Raw genomic sequence first — 13207 nt, 5'->3', positions numbered from 1 at the left:
TGTCCTTAAAACTGTGTGTGATTCCTTATTAATTCAGATGGATATGTAGAATTTGTTGATAATTGTCCATATGTCTTTTCTTTTATATATATATTTTAATATATGATAGCTAAGTGTACCTGTGTAATACAGAAATAAATGGTTTTTAAAAATTGTAGTACCATGTATGAAAAAACACAACTTTAAATTATCCTGATCTACTTTATATTAAATTTTCTTCTGGAAGTATTTTGGGATCATACAGGTAGAATTCAGACTGCAAACCCAGGTAGGTGAAGTCTAGTTTGTGGTTACTAATTCCCCAGGGTGTTTTTTTTTTTTCCTGCCTTTGTCCAGAGCTGTTCTGTTTCCTATCAGCACATTAGATTTATTTCTCCTTGCTCCTTACATGGAGAGTATAGCCTGTTTGGGTTTCAATGTTATGTGGGAATATGAAATTAGCACCCCTCTGCAACCCCAACCCTCTGGCGTGCACTCTGAGCAGCAGTATGTGCCAAGGTTCAAAGTCTCTAGTCTCAGAAAAATGTTTCCCAGGAAACTTGATTTTCTATTCTCGGCCTCTGGAGAATCTTTCTTCCGACTGTAACCCAGCAAAACACTTAAACAGACATTTTTATCTTTTTAATCCAGCTTTTTACTTGTTTCATTCAGCAGTGTTGTTTATCTAGTGTCTGCTCTGCTGACATGAAAGTTCTGAATTGCTTTCTAAAATGGTCTTTCAAAACTTTGTTTACAAATAATCTGACTCTTGGATTTGTGAGGTTATACACCCAGTAATAGTTTCTAAATCTGTCTTAAATCTCTTTCACTTTTTATTTTTTAAAAAATTAGGTGACCCTCATAATTATCCTAACCAGCATTGTTGAAGTTAGTCTGGTTCAGCAATTCACTCTTCAAATTAAAAAATTTGAGTGCATGTCCTGTGATGAGAGACTTGGTAAGAACTAAAATATAAGGCAAATCCCTTATTTCTGTATTAATTTTTGAGAAAATATAAACTTACCTTATATTCATGCATATATAGCATTCTTACACAATCACTCTTAGAATACTCTTTATTATTATTATTATATTTTTTAGAGACAGAGTCTCACTCCGTTGCTCAGGCTGGAGTGGAGTGGTGCGATCATGGTTCACTGCAGCCTTGATCTCCTGGGCTCAAGTGATCCTCTTGCCTCAGCCTCCCAAGCAGTTGGGACTACAGGTGTATGCCACCATGTCTGGCTGATTTTTGCACATTTTTCTTACAGATGAAGTCTTGCTATGTTGCCTGGGCTCAAGCAATCCTCCCACCTTGGTCTCCCAAAGCATTGAGATTACAGGCATGAGCCACGACGCCCAGCCAGAATACTCTATGTTCTATATCGCTAGTCTGTACAGGTCTCAGTCTTTGCTCACAGACTTTTAGTTGTTGAGGTTAAGGACTGCTTTAATTATTTCTGTGTCTCTTACCCCCAGCATCATACCTGGACTTTGCATCCAGCATGCTCAGGAAATGATTGAATAAAATAACTGGTTGCTTTAAAGTGTTTCTGTCTCTTCATTGTGTTTTGTATATTCTTGACTACTTCCACGTTACTGGTCATTGGTTTTGGCCATAGTTGGAGCCTGAATTTCCATCCACTCAGCGAGCTATGCATTTCCATCATCATAAGCATTAGAGAAAACTGATAGAAATAGCAAAAGATGCACCTTCTGGGCTGACTGTAACTTTTCCCTTTCTGCCAATAAAATAATAAAATGCTCTGTCTCATCCTTTCCATTCCTTACCAGGACCCCTGTTTCAGGGATAAACAGCTACATATTGACAGTATCACCTGGTGGGCAGGGCAATAAATCTCACCCTCACTTTTGTGTTCAGTCGACAACAATTCAAATGCTCTTGCAAGGCTGGGTGTATTCTCATTCCTAGCATTTAGCTCAGAGCCTGGCTCATAGTAGTCGCTCACAATATAAAATGAATGAAAGAATCCACATTCACCCCTAGAGAAAACCAGAGAGAAGATTAGGTTTAAAAGTCCTGGAAACTCCATTGAAAAGTAATAATCTCAACACAATTGCAGAAAACCATATTGAAAACAGGCATGCAGTTTTGCTCTTGTCATCAGTAGGCCCATTAATAATAATAATAATAATAGTAATACTAATTTTTTTTGAATGCTTAAGATCCATGTGCTGTTCTGAGCAGTTGGCATATGTTCCAGGTTGGGTTCTTCAGAAGCAGATGGTGAAATGGAGTTTGGGGTGCAGATGTTTATTAGGGATTAACAAAGTGAAAGGAAGGAGGAGGAAGCAGGAATGGGCAGAGGAAGAAAAACTGTGATTCAGGCTCGAAAAATTCTCAGCCAACTTGCTGGGGAGTTGTGAGTTGAGTGTTGACTACCAGGAGGTCCTGTATGAAACTGGAATAGCCACACTCTTGTACTCTGCCTTGCTCAGCCATGGGGTATAGGCTGCCCCAGGAAGGGCCTGACCTTAAGGGAGGCTCTCTACATCTGAGGCTAACTCGGAGAGAATTATCAGCTATAGCAGCTGCTGCCTGCCCTCCTGCAGCTGGTCAGCAAGTTCTTCCTTGAAGGGGATGTGGTATATTCATATTCACCATAGTGTAGACTTAATTGGCACCACAGCTCCACGAGCTGGATATTGTTAATCTCTCCATTTTTCAGATGAAGAAATTGTGGCTTAGAAGCGTTAGGTAAATTGTCCAAGTAATGGAGCCAGAATATACACACACACACACACACACACACACACAGAGCCATTGATTGTCATATATATATATGACATAATATATATATATAAGCACAGTGAGACATATTTGAGAAAATGGGATTTGCTAATAAATAAGAAGGTATGTGAAATTAATATACATATTAATATATTATATTATTCAGACTAATATATTAGTCTGACTTCCCAGACTTGGGGACTCATTACACTAGATTAAGCCAAAGGACTGATTATCTGTCAAATTCTTAAAACCTCGTATTGGCAGGGTGTCATATTTGTCCTTATTGAAGTCAAATTCCAAGACAAACTTCTCCATGAAGACCTCTTCTTATCCTAACACCATCCATCTTTTACAGCCTTTGCCCATAGAGACACAAGATGGCAGCTTCAAGGTGACAAAAAGATGTTAAAAATAAATATGTCAAATGAACTTTTAAGAGAGGGAATATGTGTCCAAAATTCCAACCAGAATGGCACAGTTCCTAAAAGACTTATTTCTGCTTGTTCTCCATCATTCTCGAAACTCTGAGCACCAATCCTGTGCCATTTGCTATTCTGGGTGTTGACAATACCCTGGAGAACAAAAGGAAAAAAGCCCATGCAAAAACCACAATTACTGTTGCACCAACCTAATATTAATAATTAGGAGGTCAGATAAATACTGGACATGTCATATGTACATGACCTCTTTCTTCAAGTAGAATATAAACTGAAGGAGCGGAAGCTTCTTTTACATTTCTCTGAATCCTCTTCCGCCAGCCCATAACACTTGTGTTTTCAGTACTGAAGGTGCTCACTAAACTAAAGCGACTCAGCATTCAGAATGTGAAACAGAGGCTCTGTAACTTTTGAGTCCTTCTATGGTTGAGCTTAGCTTCGTTTATCTCAATTTTTAGTTGCATATCTATGTCCTCCTTTTGTCAGTGAACTTTTCAGAATCTTATTCTGCTGTGTATCCCAGAGCCTAGCATAGTGAATGAAGAAATGAATGCTTTCTACTACATTTTCCCAGCTTCTTTGCCAAGGAAGTCAGTCTTCATTGGACCAACTACTACATAGTGTACAGCTCCTAGGAGATGCTTAATAAATAGTTATTGAAAGAATGAACTCTGCAGCCTGGTGCAGCCTGGGGAACAAGTATGATGCATCTACAATGCATGGCTCACACCACTGTGTTTTTGAGACAGGTGAGGAATCCTGGGTTCTGGTTTGGTTCTGTTCCCAAGTTGTTGGGTGACTGTGCATACCCTCTTAACTGTCTGCATCTTTGTTTCCTTATCTGTAAAACTATGTGCGTAAACTGAGGGCTGATATGTCAGGGTATCAGGAATCTGACCTTATTCCACCATTACTGGCACCTGTAAACTGTGGGCAAATGCAACTATTCTGACCCTCTGTTTCTTTATCTCGAAAGGGAGAAAAATAATAGTCCCAACACCCTGAGGCTGTTACTGGAAATAGGGTGCAAAATTGAGGGAGGTGCCGAAAAAAACAGGAATTTAGATAAATAATATTTTAATACCACATTTTAAAAATACCCAAATTTATGCAAAAAAAACTCATGATGAAAAAACTATCAACATTTTCAATAAACACAGGATCAGTTACAGTGCTGTGCCAAGCCATATTGGAAGCTAAGGCAAAAAGAATAAAGGGTTAAATGAGATCATGCTTGTAAGGTACTTAGCACAAAGCCTTGCACATGCTAAATATATGAAAATTTTAACCATATTATTAAATGAGGTTTTCTTATAGTTGTAAAATTGCTTAGCTGCCAATTGTCCCCATAATTGAGAGTCTTTTAAAAAAATGGCAACTACTGACTTTATTTTATGCAAAAATTCTTTAGGGTAGGTGCAATGCCCACCATCCTTCTGTAAAAAAGTAGAATCTGTACTAGTGAAAAATAAAATAAACCACACCCTAAACTTCTTTTATGGGCATTCAGGACACAATAAACAGAGGCATACCTCATTTTATTGCACTTCACAGATTTGTTTTTTACAAATTGAAGATTCGTGACAACCCTGAGTTGAACAAGTCTGCCGACACCATTTTTTTCCCAACAGCATTTAACAACAATTCATTTCATTTCTCTATGTTACATTTTGGTAATTCTTGCAATATTTCAAACGTTTTCATTATTATACCTATGATGGTGATCTATAATCAGTGATCCTTGATATTACTATTGTAATTGTTTTGGGATGCCACAAATCATGCCCATATAAAGTAGCAAACTTAATCAGTAACTGGTGTATGCGTTTTGAAGTCTCCACTGACTGGCCATTCTCATCTTTCTCCTTCTCCTCAGCCCTATCTATTCCTTGAGACACAGTATTGAAATCAGGCCAGTTAATAACCCTAAAATGGCCTCTAACTGTTTATGTAAAAGGAAAAGTGGCATTTCTTTCACTTTAAATCAAAAGCTAGAAATGGTTAATTTAGTGAGGAAGGCATATTAAAAGCGAAGATAGGCCAAAAGCTAGGGCTCTTGTGCAAAACAGTTTCCCAAGTTGGGAATGCAAAGGAAAAGTTCTTGAAGGAAATTGAAAGTGCTACTGCAGTGAACACACAAAGGATAAGAAAGCAAAGCAGGCTTATCGCTGATAAGAAGATTTGAGTGGCCTGGATAAAAGATAAAACCAGTCACAACACTCCCCTGAGCCAAAGCCTAATTCAGAGCAAGGCCTTAACTCTCTTTAATGCTATGAAGGCTGAGAGAGGTAAGGAAGCTGCAGAACAAAAGTTTGAAGCTAGCAGAGGTTGGTTCATGAGGTTTAAGGACAAAAGCTGTTTCCATAGCATAAAAATGCAAGGTGAAGTAGCAAGTGCTGATAGAGAAGCTGCAACAAGTTATCCAGAAGATTTGGCTAAGATTGTTGATGAAGGTAGGTACACTAAACCCCAGATTTTCAATGTAGATGAAACAGCCTTCTCTTGGAAGAAGATGTCATCTAGGACTTTTCAAACTAGGGAGGAGAAGTCAAGGCCTGTTTCAAAACTTGAAAGGACAGGCTAACTTTCAAGTTGACACCAATGCTCATTGACCATTCCAATAACCCTAGCCCCTTAAAAATTAGCTTAATTGACTGTGCCTTTGCTCTAGAAATGGAACAACAAAACCTTCATGACAGCACATCTGTTATGTTGCCTGTAAATCATGTTTTACTGAATATTTTAAGCCCACTGTTGAGACCTACTGCTCATAAAAAAAGATTTATTTCAAAATGTTACTGCTCATTAACCATGCACCTGGTTGCCCAAGAGCTCTGACAAAGATGTACATGGAGATGAATGTTATTTTCATACCTGCTAACACAACATCCATTCTGCAGCCCACAGATCTAGGAGTAATTTCAACTTTCTCTTTTTGGAGCGGGGGACAGGTTCTCACTCTATCACCCAGGCTAGAGTGCAGTGGCACAATCTCAGCTCATTGTAACCTCCACCTCCCAGGTTCAGGCAATTCTCCCACCTCAGCCTCCTGAGTAGCTGGGACTACAGGCACCCACCACCACGCCCAGCTAATTTTTGTATTTTTAGTATAGACTGGGTTTCACTATGTTGGCCAGGCTGGTATTGAACTCCTGACCTCAGGTGATCTGCCTGCCTTGGCCTCCTAAAGTGTTGGGATTACAGGCATGAACCACTGCATCCGGCCATAATTTCAGCTTTCAAGCCTTATTATTTAAGAAATACATTTCAGGCCGGAAATTTATTCTTTAGTAGGCCTGTCCTACTAAAAATAAAAAATTAGCCAGGCGTGGTGATGTGCACCTGTAATCCCAGCTACTCAGGAGGCTGAAGTCGGAGAATTGCTTGAACCTGGGGGGCGGAGGTTGCAGTGAGCTGGGATCACGCCATTGCACTCCAGCCTGGGTGACAGAGTGAGACACCATCTCAAAAAAAAAAAAAAAAAAAAAAGAAAGAAGTACATTTCATAAAACTATAGCCGCCTTTGATAGTGATGGATATGGGCAAAGTAAATTGAACATCTTCTGGAAACGATTAACCATACTAGAGGCTATTAAGAACATTTGTGATTCATAGGAGAGGGTCAAAATATCAACATGAAGAGTAGCTTGAAAGAAGTCGATTCCAAATCTCATGGATGACTTTAAGGGGTTCAATACTTCAGTGGAGCAGGTAACTGTAGATGTGATAAAAATAACAACAGAATTTGAAGTGGAGCCTAAAGATGTGATAAAACTTTACATTTGAGGAGTTGCTTCTTATGAATGAGCAAAGAAAGTAGTTCCCCTTTCTAAAAATCTTTTTATAGCAGAGATAGTGTCTCACTAAGTTGCCCAGACTGGTCTCAAACTTCTGGGCTCAAGCAATCCTCCTGCCTCAGCCTCCAGAGTTGCTGGGATTCCAGGTGTGAGCCATCACACCCACCTAGATATAACTTGTATATGCACTGGGAAACAAAAAATTTTGTGTGACTCACTTTATTGCAGTAGTCCAGAACCTAACCCACAATGTCTCCAAAGTATTGTCTGTACACTGAAATGTTAACATAATTTCATAAGAAAGACAAATCTAAATATGGCGAGAATCACAGTCAAACAAAGCACAAATAACTGTCAGTTACCTGTGACATCTACTCAATAAATGCATTTTAAAGTCCTGTTATGCTCCATTGCACTGAGCTAGATGCTGGACTTGCAGACATTGAGAGGCACAGACCTATGTTTGGAGTCTCCAGGAGGGAGACAGGATATGCTTGCACATGTATCTTGTACAGGATCCATATCGCATGTCAAGGCTATATCTCAGGAAAAATGCAACTTACAGTGCAAAGACTTATAATGGGAAATTCTTTCCATAAGAATTGTTTTTAAAAATGTAGCTACATACTCAGAGCCATACCATTCAACACTTTTGATCCATTAACGCTGACCCAAAACACATTTCAAAAACACTTAAATGCATTATGTAAATACCGAAGAAATAATAAAAGGCCATGTGCAATCATTTGTACCTTCAAATGTTGACCCTTGGCTTGGTAGAGGAATTATGGGGACACAGTAAGATGTTGCACAAAATACCATGGCCATAAAAAGTCTATTCTTCAGTGAGAGGAGTGATAATGAGGAGGAGGTGGGGAGAGTAAGGATTGTCCAGAGCCACCTCTTTCAACTCTGCATCTATATCAACTCCATGTGGGTACTGAGGGGGTGAGAGGCAGATTGGGTGTGAGAAGGAGAAATTTAATGAGGCTCTATGAGAAGGCTTTTCTTTCTTTATATCCATCTTAAGACAAAAGAAGAAACACAATATGCTAGCCTGAAAAGGCAATATACTATATGATTCTAACTACATGACATCCTTGAAAAGGTGACTATGGAAACAGTAACAAGGTCAGTGGTTGCTAGGGGATGGAGAAGGGAGAGATAAACAGGCAGAACACAGAGGATTTCTAGGGCAGTGAAACTACACTGTGTGATACTATAATGATGGACACATGTCACTATAAATTTGTCTAAACCCATAGAACGTACAACACCAAGAATAAACCCTAATGTAAACTATGGGCTTTGGAGGACAACGATGTGTCCTTGTAGGTTCATCAGTTGCAATAGATGTACCACTCTGGTGCACGATGTTGATAATAGGGGACGTGTACAACACCAAGAGTAAACCCTAATGTAAACTACGGGCTTTGGAGGATAAAGATATGTCTATGTACATTCATCAATTGCAACAGATGTACCACTCTAGTGCAGGATGTGGATAATTGGGGAGGCTGTGCCTGTGTGAGGGCAGGGGATATTGGGACATCTTGGTACATTCTACTCAATTTTGCTGTGAACCTAAAACTGCTCTAAAAAATAAAGTCCTAAAAAAAGAAGGAATAAAGCATCTACTACTTCTTATTTCCAATCTTAGAATTGTTTGTTAGATGTCTTTCAAAGCTTGTGCTGAGGTGTTGGGTAGGGGTGGCGGGTGAGGCGTGTGGGGTAGTCTCCCTGACAAATTTGGAGAGTGAGGGTCACCTGGCAACTGCTCCCACTGTACACAGGCAGTTTACCAGAAGAAATGTCCCTTTGGTGAATCAAATTCTCCTTTTTATTCCACTGTCACAAAAGTTAATGTGACTGGAGATATACAGAGAGGTGCCTACTGCGCCTATTGTTCACCGCCACCCCAGATTTCCAGAGCTGTGTTAAACTCTCTAATTTTTGTTCTTTAGAATCTTACATGAGTGACCCCTTGTGTTTTGATGTCTGTAATTGATTTTAAATTATGCCAGCAGAGAGAGTGTGATCAAAATAAGTGGTTGATTAGTTTTAAGCTACACCCTAGGAACCGACAGTCTCTCTGATTGGAAATATCCTCCGGAGATGGCCAGTTTGCATTTATTAATAAGGCCATACTCTAGATAAATTTAACCACGAGTGTTTCAACTACTTTGTATTTATCCTTGACTAGTAGCAAAAGTTTTGTTAGTTAGCATGATAAATATTAGAAGTGAGGTTTCATGCTAAAATGACTAGTGTTCAAGATATGTAGATTGGCTAAAATATTTTACAGATACTTCCCAATATTGCGCAAATAGCACATAAAACTCTAGTGAGCTTTTTACCCTTCGACTTTCAAAGTGGTGCCTAAGGCTTGATTCTAATATAGTCCTACCTCCATCTACTAACTTAGATGATTCTGGTTGCCTGATTCTGGCTAAGAGGTTAACTGAATTCTGCTTCAAGAATGTCGTTGTGTCTGTATCAAGAGAATGTTTCATGCAAAGAATGGTTGGAGCACATAGAAGGATAGAGTGCTGGGATTTCATTGAGCTTGGAGGTTATATGACTGTTTTTGTGATTGCTTGCTAATAAATGCTTATTTAATAAATGTTTGTGTGACAGAATTTGGTACTAGACTCACTTTTATTGCAGCAAGTTTAGGGGAGGTAGTTTACAGTGACCTACCTCTAACTATGTATTAAACAATTATTTAGCAACTACTTTGTGCCTTCTTGCAATTTATATTCTATAAGAGAAGCAACCTAGTAGTTGTACTTAACCAAACTGGCCTGAGTCAGTCAGTTCACATTGTCCCACTGCAACTTTCCAAGCTGGAGACAAGCAAATACATCCCAGTGGAGAGTTTGTACATATACCAGTGGTTATCATCAAATACATCCTGCTTCCCTTCTTCCTGGATTTCATCAGTAGAAGAATCATTAGGCTTGTAGGAGAAAAATACAGGAATGCACTTGGGGTTTGAGGAGTTTGAACATTCATATTTTAAGGGTTTTGGGTTTTTCCCAAATCTTCATGAGAAGGTCTTGTTTTCACACTGGTGCTCTGATCACATGCCTTCCTGAGCTCTCAGTGAGAGTTGCTACCTCATGATATAACTTCATAGTGCAGTGATAGCAAAATATGCTCCATATAAATGAATAATGTTTACTGCAAAGGGAACACAGGAAGCATGAGTTCACAAATTAGGCCCCTCTAACTGCAATTCAACAAAGCAAGTGTTGTGAAAAAGATATAGAAAAGCACATGGGAATTTAGAAAAGACAACGATTACCTTAAGCGGAGGGTGATGAGGTGGCATTTGAGCTGCTCCTTAAAAAGTGGCCAGACTTTGGATGAACATCTACACTTATTTCCCCTTGTACTTACAAATAAAGGTAAGAGCTATGCAGAAGTATTAATGTGAGTTTTTTAAAAGGACAATTCAATATAGTAACATATAAAATACAATGACTTCTCATTTCTCTATGATGGGGAAGGTCTTTTGTGAATATCAAGATGGTGAGGAGAGACATGGATGGGATTACAGTATACTTGTTAAGGCTCTTGGACATAAAACGAGGGAGCAAAAAGGGAATTAGGTAATGCTAAGGAAAAAACAATTAAAGAGCATGAGAAGGCCTTTTACTTGCATATTAGCACAGTGAGACATATTTGAGAAAATAGGATTTGCTAATAAATAAGAAGATGTGTGAAATTAATAAAGCCTTGGTAAGTGGCTGAAGCATTACACACCTTTTTTTCTGATCATGTCTAATAAGACTAATGGAAAGGAGAAATCTATAAAATGAGGAAACACGGCAAAAGGGCTATAGTAAAACAGCTCTTTCACTTGCTGTTGGTAGGATTGTGAATTGACAGAAACTTTTTTGGAGAGCAGTTTTGCAGTGTATCAATCAGGTTACGCTATAGTAATCAGCAACCCCCAAATGACAGTGGCTTAAAACAACAAATGTTTATTGCTCATTCATGCTGTGTGGTTGTGGCAGGTCAGCTGAAGCTCTCTTTCACATGGAACTCACTACAGAACTCAGGCTGGTGGAGCAGCCACTGTCTGTCTGAAATACAGCTGATTACAATGGCAGAAGATAAAGAAACCCCTGGAAGGTTTCAAACTGGCAGTAAAATGGTGATGACATATGTCCCTTGCACTCAACAACTTATTGGCCAGGTCTCATGGCCTTTCCATTGGCAAGAGGACTAGAGGGTTGCAGCCCCGTGAGGTTCTGGAAGGCAAGGAGCTGGAAGTATTCTGGGAGCTATTAAAATTAAAAAAAAAAGTCTATACCCATTGACACAGCAATTCCATTTTGGAGAATTCATTCTAAGAAAATACTGGCACAAATACTCAAATATGTATGTTCAAGGCTCTTCCCTCCAGCATTGAAAATCTGAATTGAGGCTGGGCATTCTGGCTCACGTCTGTATTCCCAGCACTTTGGGAGGCTGAGGTGGGAGGATCTTGTGAGGCCAGATGTTTGAGATCAGCCTGGGAAACATAGCAAGACCCCATCTCTACAAAAAACTTTAAAAAAAGTAGCTGGGTGTGGTGGTGCATGCCTGTAGTCCTAGCTACTTTGGAGGCTGAGGTGGGAGGATTGCTTGAGCCCAGAAGGTTGAGTCTGCAGTGAGCTATGAATGAACCACTGCACTCCAGCATGGGCAACAGAGCGAGATACTGTTTCAAAAGAAAGAAAGAAAAGAAAGAAAGAAAGAAAGAGAAAGAAAGAAAGAAAGAAAGAAAGAAAGAAAGAAAGAAAGAAAGGAAGGAAGGAAGGAAAGAAAGAGAGACAGAGAGAGAGAAAGAAAGGAAGGAAGAAAGAAAGAAAGAAAATCTGAATTGAAAACCTAAATAACCATCAACAGTGGAATGATTAAACAAATAATGGGACACCAATGCATTGAGATTCTATAAAGTCATTAAAAGGAAGAAGACAGTTATTCCAGATAAACTGACTGAAAAAATTACCAAAGCTTAGGCATAAAATGAAGCCATTTATGTTAAAAATTATACATTATGTTAAAAATTATGACTACGCTTGCACAGAGGAAGGATAATACTAATCTCTTAATAATATTTCTAACACAGCTATTGTTTATTGAGCAGTTAGTATGGTCAGGCACTGTAGTAATAGTATTTCTAGCACAGCTATTGTTTATTGAGCAGTTAGTATGATCAGGCACTGTAGTAAGTGTTAAATGCTTCATAAGCATAATTTCCATCTGAAAGTAATAAGAATGATCATTCTCCTTTTACAGATGAAGAACCTAAGGCTTCAGTTAAGTGACTTGTCCAATGTCACAGAGATCTGCAGTTCTGCATCTGAAGTCCCAGTCTGACTGAGTATAGTGGCTACCTCTAGGGGTGGGGTAGGGTTACTGGTGGGGCAGAGAAGGGAGGACCTTCACGGTCTATTTTATGGTGTTTAGTGAGCTCGTACTTGTTTTTCTTGCAATAAGTATTGCTTTTGCAAAAATAATTTTAAAATAAACCTATTCTTTCAAATTTCGAAGTGATGCAAACAAAGGGAAAAAATAGAAATTGTGTAGACAGGATGGAGATAGCTGTGTATAAATAGAAGTTGAAGATCCTTGGGAAAAATTCTACAAATGTACGAAACACCCATCCAAGTATGTGAGTTATAGCGGCAGTAGGAAGGAAATCTTATATCAAGCTGACTGAATATCTAAAACAAAGATAGGGCAGGGAGCCTGGTGAGAAACGCTGGGAGAGGGCGGCCTGGCAAATGGCTGTAGAGTGTTTCTAACAGCCTCCTGGTGAAAACCGTGAAGGCCATCTTGAGAACCTTTCAGTAAACATTGAGAACGATGAATCACTGAAAACAAGCAGCAGGGTTCATAAGGAATAACTCATGTCAGGCAATTTGACAGCCTTTTAAAAATAGAATTATTAGGTTGGTGAATAAAAGAGCCATTATGATCCTCTGCATTTGCAGTTCAGTGGGACTGTCTCAAGAACCCCTCTCATATCATTTTTTCAAACGAGCTGGTGCTGGTGACATCAGTGTGGATTCAGAGACAGGTGGAAGGTACTCATTTACATACTCTGGATGCAAAGATGCACACAAGGATGCTCATCACAGCATTGTGTGGAATAGGAAGAAGCTGGAAACAATCTAAATATAACCAATGGGGGATTATTTAAAAGTACTTTGGAATATCCACGAAATGGGCTATTATGTAGC

At 39.1% G+C, this 13207-nt stretch overlaps 1 long non-coding RNA gene across 1 annotated transcript in view; it reads right to left on the bottom strand.

Annotated features, from left to right (window-relative positions):
- Nucleotides 1–1037: 1037 nt before the first annotated feature.
- Nucleotides 1038–13207, bottom strand: part of LOC129143631 (uncharacterized) — a 45393-nt gene continuing 33223 nt past the window's right edge. Inside the window, exon 2 of the long non-coding RNA XR_008547276.1 lies at nucleotides 1038–1983. This is a non-coding gene — a long non-coding RNA (uncharacterized LOC129143631). The remainder of the gene's footprint in view (nucleotides 1984–13207) is intronic.

Source organism: Pan troglodytes, chromosome 2, assembly GCF_028858775.2.
Source record: "Pan troglodytes isolate AG18354 chromosome 2, NHGRI_mPanTro3-v2.0_pri, whole genome shotgun sequence".
NCBI lineage: Eukaryota > Metazoa > Chordata > Mammalia > Primates > Hominidae > Pan > Pan troglodytes.
The sequence above is the reverse complement of the archived record's forward strand: the minus strand, read 5'-3'. Positions and strand labels throughout refer to the sequence as shown.